The sequence below is a fragment of the Leptonotus elevatus genome, chromosome 15, assembly GCF_054856555.1.
Source record: "Leptonotus elevatus isolate MCC_2025b chromosome 15, RoL_Lele_1.0, whole genome shotgun sequence".
Taxonomy (NCBI): domain Eukaryota; kingdom Metazoa; phylum Chordata; class Actinopteri; order Syngnathiformes; family Syngnathidae; genus Leptonotus; species Leptonotus elevatus.
Genome location: NC_141253.1, coordinates 4,498,911 through 4,518,968, shown reverse-complemented (window position 1 = coordinate 4,518,968; position 20,058 = coordinate 4,498,911). Strand labels below are relative to the sequence as shown.

The window sequence follows — 20,058 nt, the reverse complement described above, 5'->3', positions numbered from 1 at the left end:
AAACGAACTGATGTTAGCCATGCTACTTAGCAGAAACAAACTGATGTTAGCCATGCTAGTTAGCAGAAACAAACTGATGTTAGCCATGCTAGTTAGCAGAAACAAACTGATGTTAGCCATGCTTGTTAGCAGAAACAAACTGATTTTAGCCATGCTATTTAGAAGAAACGAACTGATGTTAGCCATGCTTGATAGCAGAAACAGACTGGGTGGTATCGTGGCCCGTTTTGGGCTTTTTGATGGTTCTGAGTCTCCGACTAGGCTATTTCAAAATAAAATACTACCCAAATTTGCCTTAATAGCCAGTCTGTTATTTCACCAATTGTAGACCCGCTAACACTTCCAGCTGATTACAAATGTTAATTTCTCGACCGAAGAGTGACGGTTGATCGGTAATTCCCAAAAGTGCCGACAATCTCGACAAAGGGGGATTTGATTGTTTGCCCGTTTGTGGCATGTTGTACCTCTCCAAACTTTTTGGGGGGAGGTACCGCAGAAGTTGTAGCTTTGCAAAGGCGCTTACATTTGGCAACCAGCAACCTTATCTGGCAGCCCCAGACGTCCATCTCGCTCCTGCATAGTTAATGAGCGAAAAGAGGGAAAGCAGGAACGGATAACGGGTCTGGTTTCTTTGACGGGCACGGCGCAATGACATAATACGCACACCAGAGCCCCAGAGATCCCCCTCCCCACCGTGTGTCATTGACTTGATGGGAATAAGACCTTTCTTCTGGCCATTAAGAGGTCGATACGGCGGGAGAACATTGTCTTCGGCCGGTGTAATTAACAGGCTAATTTAGGTGCGCTGATGAGCCGGACTCGTTTTTCAAGTCGCTGGAGGTTCATGTCTTTAGTTTAAAACGACTGCGCAATCAAAGTGACTCACTGGGACACCTCTGCTGCTTATGTGGGCTACACGCGCAACTTTTTGCCCACTTCCGATCAAGCATAGCCAAATGATTATCCTGTGGTGTGTTACAAATGATTTTTATTTATTTTTGTCCCCGTTGTGCTTGTTCAGTCAACATTCATGAATGAAAACTCAAAACCGAGTCTCAGATTCTGTGATTGTGATTGTGATGTTAAGATAGCAAGTGAGCTAGCAGTTAGCCAAGCATCTTTCTTGTCTACTACTACTTTTTCTTATTTTTTGGGGTATTTTTTTGACGATTATGGTGAAGATACTGGTATGTTAGTCGTAGTGCTTGGCCGATTAATCGGTCGACCAATTTAATTGGCTTGTATTATTAGCTCTTTTAAATTCGGCAAAATTCAGCCGTTTTTTTTGGGTCTTCTTATTTTTTTCTTTTCTTTTTTGTAACCAATTTTTGCTGATTTCTGTTGTTGTTTCTTCTTTTACACGTTAACTTATTCCAACATATGACAGATAATTACATTCACCCTCACCCCCGTACACAAAAAAAAATCTGCAAATAATTGGCTGATGTTTGTAATTTTCTCTCTGTTGTTCTCATGTTTTAAAAAAAAAACTAAAGTACAAAGTATTGCAAAAAAGTCAGATGTTCTGCCAGTAATTCAGATCTTTATTGGTTTAAGCATAAACAAAAAAAAAAAAGTCAAATAATTAATCTTTTATATCAGAATTTTAATCTGTAAAATAGCCAAATTGCCATCTGCCAAATTATGAAAAAAAAATCCCTATCAGATGGGCCCTTGTTAGTGTGGGGCTGCTTTTATTGAACAGTATTGGAACTAATTATTCTACCGATTTATCCCATCGATTAATCGACTAATTTTGTAGGGTCTCTCAGATTTAAGAAAATATTTAAGAGACAAGAGTTGTACGATATAACGATATGTTCTAGATCCACGTCTATCGTACGATATAATATGTATCATAGAATTATTATATTTTTTTGAACGGGCAATGTGAATGGATGTTGAGATGACAACATCCCCGTCCGTATATGCAGGTGGTTCTAATCTCATTCAGGATTGTTGAGCCTTGGCGGAGGTCCACAGGGAAAGCCATTCAAGTTTTATATTTGTGCGGGAGGTACGTGTAATCTCATTTTAACGTGTACGAACCGTCAGCCGCTTTTCCTCCCTGCCTCCCGTCCCTGTGAGTTGTGAGTGAGTTCTGGGAAATAAGAGTTCTCATTAACCTTGTGAACTGGTGACAAAGAAGACAGGTTGAGGCAGATAGAAGCTGCCTGAGAGGTTGCCGGGCGCTCCGTGACAGCATCTTGATTGGAAAGCCTTTGTGCAAGAACAGATGTACTTCAGGTGTCTCCGGCGGGGCCCCTCGAAAAGCCCGAGTGCGTACGTGCGAGGCTTTGTGTAATAATCCGCCTGGACGCCGAGTGAATACCTCAAAACATTTGCGGCGGTTAAGATTTCATTAGCTCGTTGAGAAGCTACGGTTACATCTCGAATTTTACGCGCGGGTTTTTGCGATGGTATTGCTGTAACAGCAAGGCAAACTCAATATTCACGAGCCAGGGAAGATACCGCGCGTCTTGCTCTTCTTGACGTCTTACAGTGAACAACTGTAAGCATGAGCTCGATGAAAAGGTTGAGTGAAACCTAAAATAAACAGAAATGGAAAAAAAAAAAGCACATTAGCCGTTGTTAAGTGAAATGCATCACAAAAATAACCAAGCATAGAGCCTAAATGCTAACAATAGCTGCTAACAATGTAAACGGAGCATTTTCGCGACTCTTTTAATATGCTAATTAGCTCGTTAGCTCGTTAGCAGCATTGCTATGCTAATTCGCAGTGCTCGGAAGAAGTAAGTTTCAGATAGAACGATCAGCAAAACGGATGTGTAAACACTTTTACAAAACACTTTTTACTGTGAATCATACAAAAAATAAGGAGGTAATTGTGTGAAATTAGTCTAGTAAAAAAAACAACAAATCAAAACGTTTATTTTTTCCAACTGACGCAAGCTTGGGGCAGCCTTCACCCTGGCAGAGGCCTTGGAAAAAAGCTGTCCACAGGAACCTAAAATGGCATGTGGTCAAAAGTCCCAAATGCATAGAAAACTTATTATTTTTAAAACAAGGCTAAGCCCCCCCCCCCCCCTTCCCCCTCACAGCACAAGCCCAGAAGAAGAGTGGATTACAGCAACGTCTCGCTATTTCTACAGTTAAAGGGATACTAGACTCATTGAGCCAAAAAGTTTGATTTGAAAATTTGACATCATAATTTTTCATGTACAATTAATAGCTTTAAAAACAATCGTTTTCCCCGCTTGTTGCCGACTAAACATGACCTCACCTGTGCTGAGGAAGTACGACCAATCATAACTCAGTTTGCTGACCAAACCCTGAAAACAGGTGAGCCATTTGTTGGTCGTTACCTACTTCCACAGCACAGGTGATGTCATCTTCAGTCGACAACAAGTGCAGCCGTTCTTTTGAGTGATGAAAGTGTAGCGCGCTAATTAGCATTAGACTGGAGTAGATCATGACGATTCTTTGCACAAACTGTAACTTGAAGCAGAAGTCATTGTCAATCAAATCACTTTGAATCAAAAATCATTCAGGATCAAAAATCATTCTGATTTAAAAAAAATATGATTCCCACTCCTACTATTTTGGCCTCGCGCATGTTTATATTGGGTGTAATTTCACTGTCGACCACTAGATGGCAGGCCACTTATTTATAGAAAGAAGAAGAATGAAACAAACGGGAAGTATTTCAGCACAGGTTTTTTGTTGAAAATGATTGATGTCATCCTGTTTATTTTTTTATGCCTACAGATAGCTATTACGTCAGGTTCATTTTATAATGTACAAAATGACATAAAAACTTTCTATTTATTGTATTGTTCCTATAGAAGTTTTAAAAATGATTTTTATTCATTCACTGCCATTGACGGCTATAGAATATAAAACTATTTCTATTAGTTTAACATTTTTTTTCCACTTTTGTTAACGAGTATGAAAACCTATAATTTTTTTATCGTACATTTAGAACAGATATAAAACATTTTGATTAATCGTGAGGTAACTAGTGAAGTCATGCGATTAATTATTATATATATATATATATATTATTTTTTTACTGTGTTTATGGCAGTGAATAAGTTAAACACACTTCCTCTAATTTTTTTTTAGATGAGAAAGCTGCAATTGTTAATTTCATGAATGCCCAATTTGAGAAAGCCAAAGCAGTTTGAAGAAAGCGAAACAGAAGTTTATTGTTTTGTGTTACAAAAAAAAGTTTATTTTGACTAACACTAAAGATTGATGTGCGCCTGCGGGGCAATGACGACAACATCAGGCGGGCGTGAAGTCGAGCTCAGGGTGCCGGTTACCCTCCCCGGGTTAAGTTATAACCCCCCCCCCCCCCCCCCTCCACCACACCCCACAATGGCGCCCTTATGCTCCACTTTGATGATGTGTCCTTTGGGGGTTGTTTACGTGCGGAAAAGTGAAAGGATCTTTAATATATATATTTATGTGTATAGTGTGCGACTGAGTGCACTTGAAGACTTTACGCCCGGCGCCGCAGCGCTTTGACCCATCTGAGAACGGCCGTTAAAAGCCACTGTTATTTCTATCATTATGATTCTTGCAGGCTTGACAACCCGCTCCTCGGGGGGCGCTAACGTTACAACCGCAGCGGTCACTCTCCGAGCGAGGCCCTGCGTGCACAATGAGCGCATTGTGCGCGCACTTTAGGAACGCGCTCAGGCGATAGCCCTCGGACGACCTCTCGTGACGCGATGGCGGACGCGGGGATATCGTGATTCCGCGGCGTGCCGCTCGGGTGACGGAAGCGTAAACAATGTTGTTAGGGAAGTGGCGAGCGATGATGGGTCAGGGGTTGCGTGGGGTTTGGTTGGCTGGCTGGCAGCGAGTGATAATTAATGAGGAAAAACGTCTGCTGAGCTTGCTGCTTTCCCGCTGTTCTTGATGCCATGTAGTATTTATGAGGGCGACAAAAAGAAAACATGTGTTGGCTATTTTGGGACTTGAAACAGTCGTTCTGGCATTTTGCATTCTTCCACAAGGCAAGATGTTGAAGTTCAAATTGTAAAGCAAGGGTAGGGGGGGGGGGGGTTATCGATTTTTGATCATCGATTAATCTTGCCAAAACCTTGGTAATTTCAGCCTTTTTGCAGTAAATATTCTCAGAATTTTGTAGAGTTATCTTGGTTAGCGACCAAACCAGTATCTAGTGTATCGAATATTTTTTAGAATTGGTTCTTAGACCTATTAATCGAATAATCGGATACATTTTTATTTTACTTTAAAGTGTATTACAAAAGCATTTTCCCTGATGATTGTTTATTAACCAGTGTTTTTTGTTTATTATATATTTTATATTTGTATAGTGATTAAAAAAAAAAGGTGGATTGATGTTGTACTATGTTACTGGTTCAGTCATTGTAAAAACAGATTTTTTTATTTTATTTTGATTAAATACGGAAGATTCTCAGTTTTATTTCATGAAGGACTGCAAAAATCAGTCAATAATTACAGTTGTGATGCTGAAATTAATTTGATAATCGATTACTTGTCGATTAATCAACGAATTTTGACAGCTCCACAACTAAATCATTTATTGTTTGCGCATGTTCCGCACTGTCAATTTAAAATCATCAAGGGATGGAAAATAAAACTTTTTTTTAAAAAATCCGATTTGACCGAATATGCAACCGATTAACTGATTATTAAAATGATCATGAGTTGCAGGTGATGTTTCGTAGATGTGTCAAACTATTGCTGAGGACGTATGTATGATATCAGCTTTATTTATTTTTTTGCTTATTTATCGGTGGCTGGTGTCGTCAGCCTCAACTAGTACCCGATACCGAGTGTGCCAACTTCACTCTCTGCCATCTAAATGTCATTTGCTTCAACTGCAATGAATGAGCTCATCTTATAGGGCAACTTTCACTCCAACTCTCCCTTGGCTCCGCCACGCTCAAATGATGACGTCACTCCAAATGGCTGTCACATTTTCCAGTCTGAAATCTGTCAAATTTTAAGGCGTTTAGTCTCAATTTTGGAAAAAGCAGCATTTTTTTTGTTGTTGTTAACACCAGCCTGAATGTAGCTCCTGATGAGGTGTTAAGTTGTTATGTGACTGGACTGGAAACATGAGGAACCCCCCCTAAAAAAACCGCTACGTTAGTTGTTTAATTTTTATTATTATTATTATTATTATTTTCCTTTACTATTGTTGTGTACTGTGATGATGATTGTTTGCTTAATGTTTGCCATGTTTGGCTTTTGATCTCAATTTGTTAAATAAAGCAATTTATTTAAAAAAAAAAAACGCCACGCTCGGAGCTAAACTTCCTGATGGCTTTCATGTCGATTGCCTTCCTGAGGACGACACAGCGATGGCGAGAGCACAAAGAAAGCAAACGGAACGGAGCGATTAGCAAAGCGAGAGATGAAGAGGAAGGAAGGAAGGGAGGAGGAGGTTGACGAAAAAAAAAAAAAAAGGTATGGAGCGTCATTAATCACCCCGGTGTGACACTTTCCACTACAGGGGAGCTACATTCACTTCTATTAGCAGTCCATTAGCGCGGACGGCCACAAGTACTTGACAGCCGGAGTGGAGTAGCTGACCTGTGTCCCCTGTGTAATATACACTTTATGCTAGTAGCATTCATTCCACACACTATGGAATAGTTTGCCTTTTAAAACAAATTGTGTAGTAGAATTGCTGCGGTGGAACGAATTAGCTTCCGAAAAGTCAACATTTGATTTGTTCGGATAGTCATACGTCACCATTGTTAAAGCATTTTTTTTTGGTTAGCATTTTTAGCTAATTGTCTTGTAAACCAGTTTATGTGTTTTTATGAGGACGTTTTTTTTCTTTGACTTTTGAGCAAACATTTTGTTTGGTGGCTATGAACTCAACCCACTTGGCAAAAAGCAGCAGTTTGGCAGATAGGGAACAATTTGCCAAAAAAAAAAGGCTCATTCAAAAACATACACAATGTAAAACGCCAAAGCTAACAAAACTAGCAACAATTTGGAAGTAAAGTAGACACCCGCATACTCGTGGTTCTCTCTCTCGATATAGATATACATTTTTAATTGGGGCAAGTTTGTTTTGGGGGTTTTCAAAAAAAATTTGGATTCCCCAACCACCCTGAGTAAATTCTTGTGGCCCTTTTATGATTTGAAATTAGAAATGATAAGAATAGAAAATTTCCATTAATTTCATGAAATTTTAAGGGAAAATGCTACATGGGGATATTGTCTGTTTTTAAAATGGTCTTTCAGACACTTAAAACCAAATAACTAGAGATAGACTGATGTGTTTTTTTCAAGGCCGATATCGATAATTCGTGGCGGAGGAGGCCGATGACCGAGATTTGGAGCCGGTATTCATTTTTAGTAAAAAGGAAACAAATATTGGTGTAGAAATAAAAAAATCAATAATACAAATTCCAGGTCTTAACTTGAATTTATTGAACAACTTTTCAGATTTGCAAAAAAAACCCTTTAATTATAAAATACACATACACATTTGTTTTAAAATTCTAACAAAAAGTTCAGGGAGTTCCTTGGGTCATCAACGCATGTTGAAAAATTTAAATGAAAACTTAAATAAATAGCTCTGTATTAATTTCTCCAGTAAATGTTAAAAGTTTTCCAAAATTTTGAAATATCTGAAATGTTTCTTTGTTTGTTTTTTACTTATCTTTGTTATAATTATAATCTCAAACAATCAAAAGGAGCAGAGTGTTCCCAGGGACTGGAAATTAAAAATTTAGCTCCCTGAGATACCGATATACCGATATCAGCACCGATAATCAACCCAGCCGATAATCGGTCTATCCAAATAATTCAGACTCAGTTTTAGGTGCAGGCTGTGTCAAAAGTATTATTATTTTTTATATACGCTGAGGGCCACTAGAAATTGGCCGCCGGGCCGCAAATGGCCCCCGGGCCGTAGGTTGGACAACACTGTTGTAGAAGAGTGCACCAATGATATGACACTTGACTGCATATTTAGCTTTTTTTCCAAATGAAAATCATTATATAAAAGACGGGGAGTAATGACCGCGGGGGTGACCTCATTTCGTACCTGCGACCACAAAATGGCCCTTCAAAGCGGCGAAGGCCAACACATTAGACGTAGTCGTCCCTCACTCAAAGGCCCGCGTGGCCTCTTTAGTCACCAAAGAGCTCCGTCATTACGGGAAGCTCGCCAAAGGGGGGATGTGCGTGCACGGGCCACTGTCCCTGCGCTCCATCTACACTCCATTTATGATTGGAGATCAGAGCAGGAATCTGGAGGGGAGGGGCTGGATAGAATGGATGGAGCGGAGGACACAGCCTTGGGGGGGGCGAGAGATGATTACTCGTTAAGTGGCCCTCCTCGTGCCATTATAGACGGCGGGGGCTGACAGAGCACATCGCGAGCGAGTATAAGTGCACACTCCACTCTTCCCCTTTAATTTGGCATCATGACCTGTAAACCCCCCCTCCCCCGGACCTCGACACCCCCTGGCGTTTAACCACTAATGTCCTCTTGACAGGAAGTCGCGGGCCGGCTTGTCATTTGAAATGGAAATGACTAAATTTGAGTCTGGGAGAAAAATACGAGTACGTTTTGTTTTGGGGTTGTCGCTTGAAATCTGTACCACATGTTTTCTTTTTTTTTCTCGTGTGATGACCTTTTTGGCGATTATAAAGTTGCGGTATGGCTGCTCGGGTCATACACGGGGAATGTCTTTTTCCAATAGGCCGAGGGGATGATGTAAGGGAAAATGTTCTTTGTAATAGTTGCGTTATGGTGAACACCTCACTTGCCAAACATTTTAAAAGTCGCATTGTCTTTTTTTATTTTTACTTACATGCTTACGAAAGCATAATTGCTGGTATTGTGCACGCCAGGCCACAAGTTGGCACTGTTAACTTTTTTGGGTCATCCCTCCTGTTACATTACGGGTCAATGTTTAATTTATTTTTTCTTTTTTTGTTTTATTCTCTGTACCACTTATCCTAACTCAAAATAATTAGACTGTTTTTGTGGTTTGAATACGATTATTATTATTTTTTTATGTAAAAATGTTTTGTTTTTTAAATTAATTTCTCCCCATTAAGATTTGGGAAATCTATAAATAAATACAAATAATCCAAAATAAATATTTTAAAACATTACCCCCATCATGGTTTAAAAATCAAGACAAAATATTTTTAATTTTTTTTTGAAAAGTAAAAAATTAAATAAATTCTTCCCTTGATCATATCCATTGACCCATAAACGTTTTTGTCGAACTAACCACCAAAAAGCAAAAATACATCCTACATAGGACAATTCTGTAAATAAATAAATCAATAAAAAATAAACACAGTCCCCTCGCAATTTTTTTTTTAAACATGTTTTTCGTTGCTTTGCATTTTCAAGTAGGCCCAAAACGCACTTAATTCAGATTTCAGCCTGCGTAACTGCGAGGACAGACAAAATGAATGTGTTGTACCGCTGCCATACATGCTATTCTACCTAGCAAAGAGGATTAGGGATTTGCGCTCCTGCTGCAATGCTGGTACTTTTAAATATGCACAAGGATATTACAAAAAAAAAAAAGCAGCTCAAAACTGCAGATGAAGAGCCAAAACCCCTGCTCATTTGGGTTGTTGTCGTTTAAGAACCGTTGACAGTTCATTGAAAGTGCATTAAATTGCTCATTTCTGGTCTAGATTACGACCAATCCTGTTTATTACTTTTAAACGACATTTTGAAAGGCATTCATGTACCAGACTTGGTCCATTTGCCAGTTTAGACCATTTATGGTAGTTTTTGCACCTAGGTGTTCAATTGTGAACGCTGTAAAGGAAATTACAAAAAGTTGTACCTTGAAGAACAAAAAATGGACCCCTTTTTCTGACAACAATGGTATACGACCTCTGCCTCAATTTGAGCCAGGAAAAACCCTGAACAAGAATGATGATAACGATTTCTTAAGCACTTTTCCAGTATACAATGAGATTTTTTTATTTTTTATTTTTTTTAGCCTTCAGTTTTGAAAAACAGCCCGAATCGCATCTCCCCTCATGCCTGAATCTTCTTTGTTATTCCAGACAGACTCTCTACTGTATCTTGAGCTCTGATGAGTCGGTCCATCCTCTCTCCCGAGATGGAAAATAATTGAGAAGCGAATGGGGGTGACGCCAACACCTGAGTCGCATTGGCGCCCACGTGGAGCCCGTCGGCCTGCGCCTCTTTTTCCTCGACCGAATAATCAGCCTCCTCGCTCTCCCTCAATCTCAATCTCGCCGGCTTCTCACTCTGATTGACAAAAGCTAAACCTTTAATCCTGGCTTTGCCCTGTCTTGCGCCGAGTCAGAGGCGCGCCGGCGAAAAAGCAAATATATAGAATCCCCTCCCTGAAGAATGAGAGCGGCGTTGGCGTGTAATGAGTTATTTGGTGTGGAAACATCCACACAAGTAATGGACCTGGGTGCCGTTTCCCCTCGTGTCACATGTCGGCGGCCTGATGGAGGTTGCTGGTTTCCAGACCCCGCGTTAATATCGGCTTGTGGTCAATGTATGTCAGTGGAACAGACAGGCAGACCAGTGGGAAGGTGGGCCATTGAAACACGAGAGCAGGAGACCGCCACCCCCCCCCCCCGCCCCAACTGTTTCCTGTCTCCTCTTTATCAGCATCCTCGTCTCTGTTATTTCAGCGCTCTTAAAGCGGCCTGCCGCTGATAAATGTTTGTTACTCTGTGTTTGTTTTTTGGCCTTTTTTTTTTTACAAGGCTCACATGAGAGACCGTATCCGTCCTCGGCGGTCCTTGGGTCGGGTTTGAGATGAGTGCAAAGAGGGAGAGGGAAGGGGGGGGGGGGAGAGTTACGACCTCTGGTTTGCATTACGGCTCCTGCAAGATGGACAGTGTTTGCTCTTTCGCTATAAACTTGTACGGGACTTGAGGGGGGGATGTCACATTTGTGTTCAATTTCAAGAAGCAGAGCTTCGAGCATGTGCAACATCTTGAAATAGAAGAACTAAGGGTTTAAATTGGGCTGCCAATTTAAATTTATAAAGCATTTATAAAAAACTTTTAATGACCTTCAATAGATCTTGTGTGACTATCTATTTTGAAAGGGAAATTAAAAAATAAAATAATTTTTGGGGCCAATGTCCAAATTCTCTCATAATTTGGCAGGCACATTTTTATAGCTATGCCTCAGCAAGCAGCTTTCTATCATTCATCAACTGTCAAAAGGAGCCCAATTTCTTCCCATCTTTATAATCGGAGTGCACATTTGCATAAATGTGTTTACCGTTTAAGCGGTGAATCCCGAATGGACTCGAATGGGTTGCTAATTGTACTTTGGCCGAAAAACATGTCATAGTCCAAAAAAATGAAAAATCCAATTTGATCACAATGGTAAATGCAGTGCACTTATATAGCGCTTCATGTAGTGATTAACCAAGCCTCATAATCACTTTTTTTTTTTTTTACCGTGGCCGCAAAGGTTTTGACTTTAAAATAACCAACTTTAACCTCCAGGATTCCTTCCCTACACTGGCCAATGGAAGAACCCAGGGTCCGGGTTTTGCTCTCAAAGAGAATTTGACCTCTATCCTCCATTCTCCATTTTTTTAAGTTGTGCCCATATACTTCATTTTACAACGGTGTATTAGGGCCACGTATAAATATATTTTTTTTAGAGGGCGGGTGCAATTTGTGAGAAAAAAAGCTCATAAATTTGTGAGTTTATAAAGTGGCAAATTTGCGACTTCATAAAGTGGCAGGTTTGAGAGAAAAAAACCTCAGAAACTTACGAGAGCTACACGTAGCGTAGCTAGTCTAATCAAGTGAGGTTTCGTTGGTGGTTAATGGGACACTGTTTATAAAATGAAAAGGCAGGATGGAGACGGATTCATTCTTAAATTTAAACTTTACTCGTCATTCACCGCAGCTAGAGCGACAACACTTCCTGATCCCCTATCAGCTGACTAACACTAACCAATCAGATGCTAGCATACTTTAGGTAAATGCTAGTGAATGACGGAGAGCAAGCAGCATATTCGACATATCAACTTGGATACATGTACAAAAAAAATACTAAAATGTATGAACGTGTAAATAATTATTCTGGAAACATAAATGTACAAGTAAATATAAATTAACTTAAATGTTTGATCGTACAGGTGTGGACCTTCGCAAAGTGAGGAGTCTTATTTCCTTATTTGGAAACCCGACCGAAAAGTATTGGCACAAACAGTCGAGTAGTACGTTGCGTGTAGTTCTCGTAACTTTTTTTTTCTCGCTAATTTGCCACTTTATAGAGTCGCGAGTTTTTTTCTCTGAATATTGCCCCCGCCCTCTAAAAAATATATATTTATATGTGGCCCTAATACGTCGTCGTACCATTTTGCACAACAATCAAAATTGTTTTCAACCTTTTTTTTTTAAATTGACATTTCATAATACGGAAGTGGTGGGAGAGTGCTAATCCAAAATTTCAAGTATTTCCTGATAGATCTTTATTAAAACCGTTTTACCGTTTTCCCTTTCCGTAAAACTCACAACTTTAATCTTTCATGTGAGAGCCATTCTGGTTATTGAACAATCTTTCTCACTGTTCAAAGAACACTCTTCTAAAATAAAAAAATAAAAAACATGTATTATTTTTTTTTACTTTAAAGGCAGGACACGTTTGGAAGCAGAGCCATTTTAGTATCAACAGTCCCCTTCATTTACCCTCTTTCTTCACCACATCCAATATTTGCATTTCCAAATCCAGCGTGCTGCTGTTTTTCTTAGCTTTCCTCTATGAGGAGGCCGTCTTGTTTATCTGCATATGACGGCACAGTGAGTGCGTGTCTGTGTGTGTGTTGGGGGGGGGGGGGGGGCTTTGTGTGTTTATTCAATAATAACAGAGTCTGAGAAAGTCTGTTTCAGATAAATCTGCGCGAATACCAGACCATTCATCCTCAGGAAATCAATCTTTCTCATAATTCCCCTCATTTTTCTTCCATCTGTTATCTGCATAGCTGCCAAACAGACTTTTTAAAATAGAGCAGACCATTAACAGTGGGATGCTTGTGGTGGTGGTGCTGAAGGGAAGGGAGGGTCAAATTAAATTTGTGTCAGAATGCCAGCCTGTAAACTTTTTTTTTTTTTTTTTTTAACAGAGTGAAATGAGGTGCTTAATTAAAAGTTGCACAATTTGTATGGGCCGAGTGTGTGATGAATTTGCTCCCGCACACCTTCATGTGCTGCAGTCCACACTAATGGTCCAAATGTGTGTTATGAGTCAGGCAGGGCATGCGGTGAATGTGATGAATGGACAGTTTTGTCTATTTAATTACACCGTACAAGTCCCGGCAAACACGGTGGAATCCGTCAGCGCCTCTGAAAAAGTTAACCCTTCAGGTTTCTTACCGGCCAAATTGAGCCATTAACTCATTCACTCCCACCATTTTCACTGAAGCAACCCCCTTCACTCCCGGCTGTTTTACTGGATTTTGACTGATTTTGCAAGGTCCATAGAATAAACACAAAACCTGCCAAAATAAAGATTAGTCTATTCTTGTATCAGGGATTTTTTAAAAATTTGTATCTGTTTCCGTTTTTCAGCAATTAGCATTAGAATATAGCTAAGTTTCATCATTGACAAAAATAGCTTTTTTTGCAACGTGGCCCTGGTTGATCTCTTATACTCTGCTGCCACCTGCTGGCCGTTTTTTGTAAAAACTATAATTGCTTTAAGCAACCTCTTCATGTCAGAAGCGGTATCAAAGCTTTTTGTATGCTGTAGCATAAAAAACAAAACATAAATGTATAAATACGTTTTTGAAAGTGCAAAACAAAGTATTCAAAAACGTATTTACACTTCATGGTTCAAGCTAGGGCTAAACAATTACCGGTAATCACAATTTTGTAGTAGAAGTAACATTTGGGAGACTTTGATAATATAAATATCACGCCTGGGTCAAGATGACCTGAGATAGGAACGCAACAGAAGAGCTAAAAGGGCAACTCAACCGAGCCCCTTCTCCACACTTCCTGACCTTTTTTACCCTTTCAGTTTCATCTTTTCTTTCTGTGGTTTTAGTAACAGCTCGCAACTCCAGATTGCAGTGGCAATGTCGGCGCCTTTTCTGTGTTTGTACATCGTGTGTGTGTGTGTGCGTCATATCTCTACCATCAGTCCCCGGTGGGTCGAGTATTGGCAGACAGTGTTTAACTGGGCCAAGCTCAGTGGCTCTCATTTAAATGAGGGCCCAGACAGAAGCCCCGTGGTGAAGGGGGTTGTTTTATGACTCCTAACATGTCGTAAGTACATCGACTACACCGTATGGCTGCAAAGTCCACTCAGGGAGGAGGCCGGCGTGGGTGGGTTGCTCAGCGCAACTCCAAAAGTCCAACTTGCCCGGAGTGTCAGGATTTGACTCGAGGGAGTTGTTTCGTCTCTTTGCGTTTCTTCCAGCTCATCTGAAAATTGCCGGTTGCTCCTAGCCTTGAAGGGGTGACATTTAACTAAAACTAAAAGACCCTTAATTTACTGGCTGCCAGCTTGTTTTCCAAGTAGAGGTGCCCGTATTCCCAGCCATTTGAGAGCATTTTCGTTCTTTTTTCGCCAGGAAAAAAACCCACAGTTAAGGTCACTTTGACCCCATTGTGCAACTGTACAAAAAAAAGCTTATTTTTAAAAGAATAACTCCCATCATGTGTTACAGTTAAAAACATACTTGTTGAATACATACTGAATGTCAGTGGCAGTAAATGGTCAGATTTCATTTGACAAATAGAATCGTCCATGGCAGTCAATCAGACATATTAAGCTTTTTCTTTTTCTTCTCAAAACAGTGTTTTAATAAGACAACTGTGCCATACTTTCAGCAAAATAGCCAAATATCAAGAATAACTTTAAACCTTTATTTTTTTTTATTTTTTGCCAGTTTTGAGCGACTTCACGCCCAGAGAACTGATTGTGAGGGCCTGAGTCTAAAAAAGTGATTGTGATCTAACGTTCAGGTATTCTTGTCGTTCACTTGGGGTTGTCATCCTCACGTTCTACACTATATCTGCGACTTAAAGCGCGTGTTTACAGTTGGCTGTTGTTGGCTGTGGTTAGCAAACTGGCTAACTGTTAGCATCTCTGCGTGAAACGGCACTACAATTTTTACATTGCATTACAATACAGCTGCTCGGCTATCTAAAAATGTGGTTCACTCATTTTTTATTTTTTTTCAAAGTCTTAACCAAATCCCCAATAAAACGAGCTAATGTTCAAAATGTGTCTGACTAAAGGCTTCCATGTGGTAACTAATTGACAGCGGTGACTTGTGATCTGTATATATTGTTGCGCTAATGAATGCCATTCAAATGAAGCTGTTAATGACAGGGAGGCTTCGTCCGGCGTCGCTCGGAAAGTTCACGGCGCTAAATGTCAGCGCTATTAATGAGCCGCCATTGTCACTCCCCGCTTGTCCGACATGACGGCACGACACCTAAGGCAAAAGCGGCCTCGCGCACGCCTCCGTCAGACAAAACGCTGGCGTGCGTCCATAAATTAGGGATGATCGATGCAAATTTGCCTTGGCAAGACGCTAACAGGATCGCTTCCATTTGTTTCCTTTTCAAGGAGAAAAGCAAACAGTTGGCGGCGGGTGAATAATGGATGTTGTTGCTCTAGAATACAACGGGCGAGGCGACACTGGTCCCCCCCCCCCCCTACAATAGTAAACCAGGTCACACATTTGAAATCGAAGGGATGAGGGGGCTATTTTGTATACAGATTAGCAATCTTACTCGGAATTTCCACAGTAAACACAACTCTTGTTTGCTATTTAACCTCCACATGCTCCCAATCTGCTCAGGCGTGGAGCACAAAATATTGGTACGTACGTGAGTGCCGACCTACAGGTTTGGGGGAGAAAAAAAAGAAGTTATGATCATAACAAGGGCAGTTGGGACTTGGGAAGTATCTCTACCAATCTTCAGTTCGAGGACAGATCGAATGTATTTTTTTAAATTAATTTATTTTTATACAAAATTTAAAACATTTCCCAGTTGTCTTAAAATTCATTAAAATAACTTATTTTGCTGAAGTTAACCTGTTTTTATTTAATTAAAAAAAGTTTGTTATAGTTTAGTTTTTATTAGTTTTAGTATTAATTTTTGTTTTTTTATATACAAGGTATACTGTATTTGTGGAGTGCAATATAAATAATAAAATAAAAGCTCTGCTTACCTTTCTGCTTTCACATGATAGGAGCGGGAAAGGACAAGGTTGTTTCTCGAAGCTGATTGGCAGAGAAATTCAGATGGGGGCGGTTGGCTATTTTATGTTAATTAGCCACAATGTTTCGTGACGTTGGCTCCAAGACACATTTTCAGAAATTGTCAGAAACAAAACATTTGCTTGATTGTTTAATTTCACACTTGATGGGTGGGCAGGCACTCCAGAGAGCCGACTGTTTGTATACGAGCAATTAAAAAGTCAATTTTCCATTCCATAATGTGTCCTCTTCCAAACTCTTGTCGTACAAAACATTTAAAGTTACTATGAGCGATCTCTGTTTTTATTTTCTTCCTTTGATTATTGCTGCGAGAGAACAGGTACAAGCAGTTACCTTGGAGTCCAATAATTAACCCCACGAGGTACATTAGTATTGATTGTACCATTACGGACAGAAATGGACTCTTTAACTGTGCATCCATTTTTGCCACTTAGAGAGATACGCGGGATAACAACATGTCTAGCCATTTTCCAATATCTGCTTGCGAAATGAGAATGCGCGTGATGGAAGCAGCAGTGTGATGGTAATGGAGGTTGTGATGATGAAGCATACTGTTTACCCTTTTGGGAGTTCTGTAGCCTCACAGTTGTTGCATTTAAAAAAAAAAACAACTAAATTGTATAGATTTGATTTGCTATGAAATGAAGATAAAGATGCAAATTATCTGACCAATTAAATATGCATGAAGCTGGAATGGCATGATGTTATTGCACCATAAATCCCAAAGAAAAACTTTTGATGTAGAGTAACTGTAAAGACTCCCGAGGATGTGAAACCAAAACACTTGGTGCAAGCACTTCGATTGATTTTCTTACCATCACCTCAGATGGCTTTGAGATTGCATGAGAACCTTAAAGAGACAGTGTTGCCACGGTTACCATGAAAAAATTATTTAGTTACTTGATTTTTAAAGTAACTTAGTTGCTTTTATAGATTTCTTGATTTTAAAAGTAACTTGGTTTCTTTACTGGTTTCTTAGTTTTAAAAGTAAATTAGTTACTTTTCTTAATACTTGATTTTAAAAGTAACTCAGTTATTTTACTGATTCCTTGTTGTAAAAGTTACTTTCCTAATTACTTCATTTTAAAAGTAACTCGGTTAGTTTACTGATTTCATTTTTAAAATAACTTGGTTACTTAACTGATAACTTGATTATAAAAGTAACTAAGTTAACTGCTTAGTTACTTTACTGATTGCTTGATTAAAAAAAAACAAAAAACTAAGTTACCAAACCGTAATGTTTAAGGATAAAGGTTTTTATTATTTAAAAACAAACAAACTTGATTTTAAAATTAACTTGCTTTACTCATGACTTGATTTTAAAAGTAACTACGTTAAAAACCTTGTATAACATAAAAATAACTACAGTTTTGTGCATTTTCAACCGCACAGCTGCCAGCCGATGTCTCAATTCGTCATATTTCTGAAACTTGTTGCAGGGTTTTCCGCAGTTGTTCCACTGTTGAGGACCAGTTTTGTGAAAAACGTCTTAAAGTGACGTCTTTCCCTCATTTCAGGCGTGTGTAAACTGTAACCCCACAGAGAGTCCAGCAGCTGCGCCGGAGTCGGCGCAGTACTGTAAAGTGATACGCCATAATGGTTTGCAGCAGATATATTGACGCATGTGCAACGGAAACCGATAATTCAGTCGTGACACATTATGCATCGGGGGCTCGGTGTTTCTGTTTCTTTCTTTTTTTCACGGGGCTGATTTGAGGTAAGCCGATCTGTCAGGTAATCTCGGGACGTCTGAAGAAAAGGCTAAACCATACCTCCTGATGGGCGTCTCTCATTGGCCGTTTATTACCGCACACGCCCCCCCCCCCTGAAACGTCGCATTTACACCGCACGTTTGTTTTTACAACACGGCTAAAATGGCACGCCGGCTTCCTGCCAGTAGCCGCACTCGCTTTCGCTATCGCCCGCTTTTTCCACGGCAAATGTTTTATTTTGCGGGCGCGTGCTCTATGCGATGAGTCGCGCCAACAAAAGCAACAATGTTGTCCATTGGAAGAGCAAAAAAATTGAGGGGAGGTGGAGGCCCGGGAATGAAAGGAGACGGGGATTGCGGAGCCACTCCTAAAGCGTGTGGCTTTAACCCACAGGATGAGCAGTCTGAGAGAATGCGGGATTAAGGCATATTAACTCAAAAGTTATTCTCGGTTGCTTTGTGTGGCTTTTTGTTCATGGAAAAGAGGTAAAAAAACGGTAAACAAACAGGCAGTGTGTCGATAGACAAGGAAACCTTGCATATTTATATCCTACCGAATTTCCTGGAAATGTGGCGCGGTAATCCGAGCTCTATTGTGCGTTGTCTCGCTGCGCAACACCAGATATGTGCGCAACCTGGTTTTGGTTTTGCCTGCCATTTATTCTCCTTGGCAGTTGTTTCCGTTGTGACTTTATTTTAGCGCGAGAAACCTGAGATGGACTACGTCGGTAGTCTCCGGGTTTTTTTTCCGTTCACCAGTTTGGTCTGGTAAGGCGAGGCCTCGTTGAAAGCGAATGGTGTGCGGGTTGCTCAGGCGCGGTGGCGTGACAAAGGAAGGGTCGGCGCAAATCAATTTTTAACATCTTAACTGATTTGTGACAAACAACACACATGACGACGAACAAGTCGCCATGCTGCTTACTGCTCTTGTAGTGTGTAGTGCGACATGTCTGTTATAGTACCAAGACTGGCCTGTGAGAGGCAGCGCAGTATAACAGTACAGTACAACAGTCGTAGTAAAAGAAGAAATTGACTCAGTTCAGTGTTAACCACACACATAAGGATTCGCAAGTGTGAACATTGAACACGTTTAACATTCACGATTGTTGATCCTATAACATATAACTCAGGATCATCTTTTGGAGACCAGTGTTGCCTCCGTAACCTTAAAAAAGCAACTAGTTACTGATTACTTGATTTAAAAAGTAACGTAATTACATATTGTTTACTTAATTTAAAAAGTAATTTAATTACTGATTACGTAATTTAAAAACTAGCTTAATTACGTTACTGATTACTTGATTTAAAAAAGTTACTTAATTACTTTACTGAGTACTTGATTTAAAAAGTAACTTAATTAAATATTGATTACTTGATTTAAATAGTAACTTATTTATTTAATTGATTTCTTGATTTAAAAAAAATATTACTTGATTTAATTGACTCCACAACAAAAGCCATCTTTTCACGCCATGTTGAATATTAGCTCAAATTAATCCCGACACTGGACAGACCTGTGGGCAGAATAGTTAGAATTGTGAAACGACCAAAATTAGGGACATGCTAGTGTTTAAACCTGACTGATTGATTACCAAAAACTTTTTTTTTTTAAATAACGTTGGATTACAAAATACGTTTTTAGTTACATTTGTCAATTGGCGACAAAACCACATCAACATAAAAATAGCCTTTTTTTTGCCAACATCAAAATGATCCTAAATTGGCAAAAAAAAATCAGACAAGCAAAATAAAAAAAGAATTAACTCTTAACATGCCCCTGAACATCGCTCAGGATGATCTTATAGAGACATTTGACAATCTGGCTTTTTTTTTTTTTTTTTCAAACTATCATCACAAGGGAAGACAAAATGCTCAAATTGCGCTCACAGATTGATGGATGTGTCACACGGCGTCTAACATCCATCAACGTTTCATGCTTTTCTCCTCACGTCACTTTTGATTGTTCTCTTCCTCCTGAAGGTGTCAGTCCCATATCTCGTGACAAAGGCAAATGAAGCCTTACACGATTATTCGCACCACGCTCGGCCCCAGGTTGCACGAAATCCACTGTGGTGGTCTCCCGGGAGTCAATGCAGACCATTTGGTGAAATCGACGACGATGCTCGCAGTCTCTGCTAA

The 20,058-nt window shown here is 39.8% G+C and overlaps 1 protein-coding gene across 9 annotated transcripts in view; it reads left to right on the top strand.

Annotated features, from left to right (window-relative positions):
• unc5cb (unc-5 netrin receptor Cb) overlaps positions 1-20,058 on the top strand; it is a 144,603-nt gene that overhangs the window by 8,862 nt on the left and 115,683 nt on the right. Inside the window, exon 1 of one of the 9 annotated variants that reach the window (XM_086096197.1) lies at positions 6,294-6,429. The exons of the other annotated variants lie outside the window; for them this stretch is intronic. The gene's annotated coding sequence lies outside the window, so the exon portion shown is untranslated. Of the gene's footprint in view, positions 1-6,293; positions 6,430-20,058 lie in introns of those variants that run through there. 9 annotated transcript variants of the gene reach the window in all.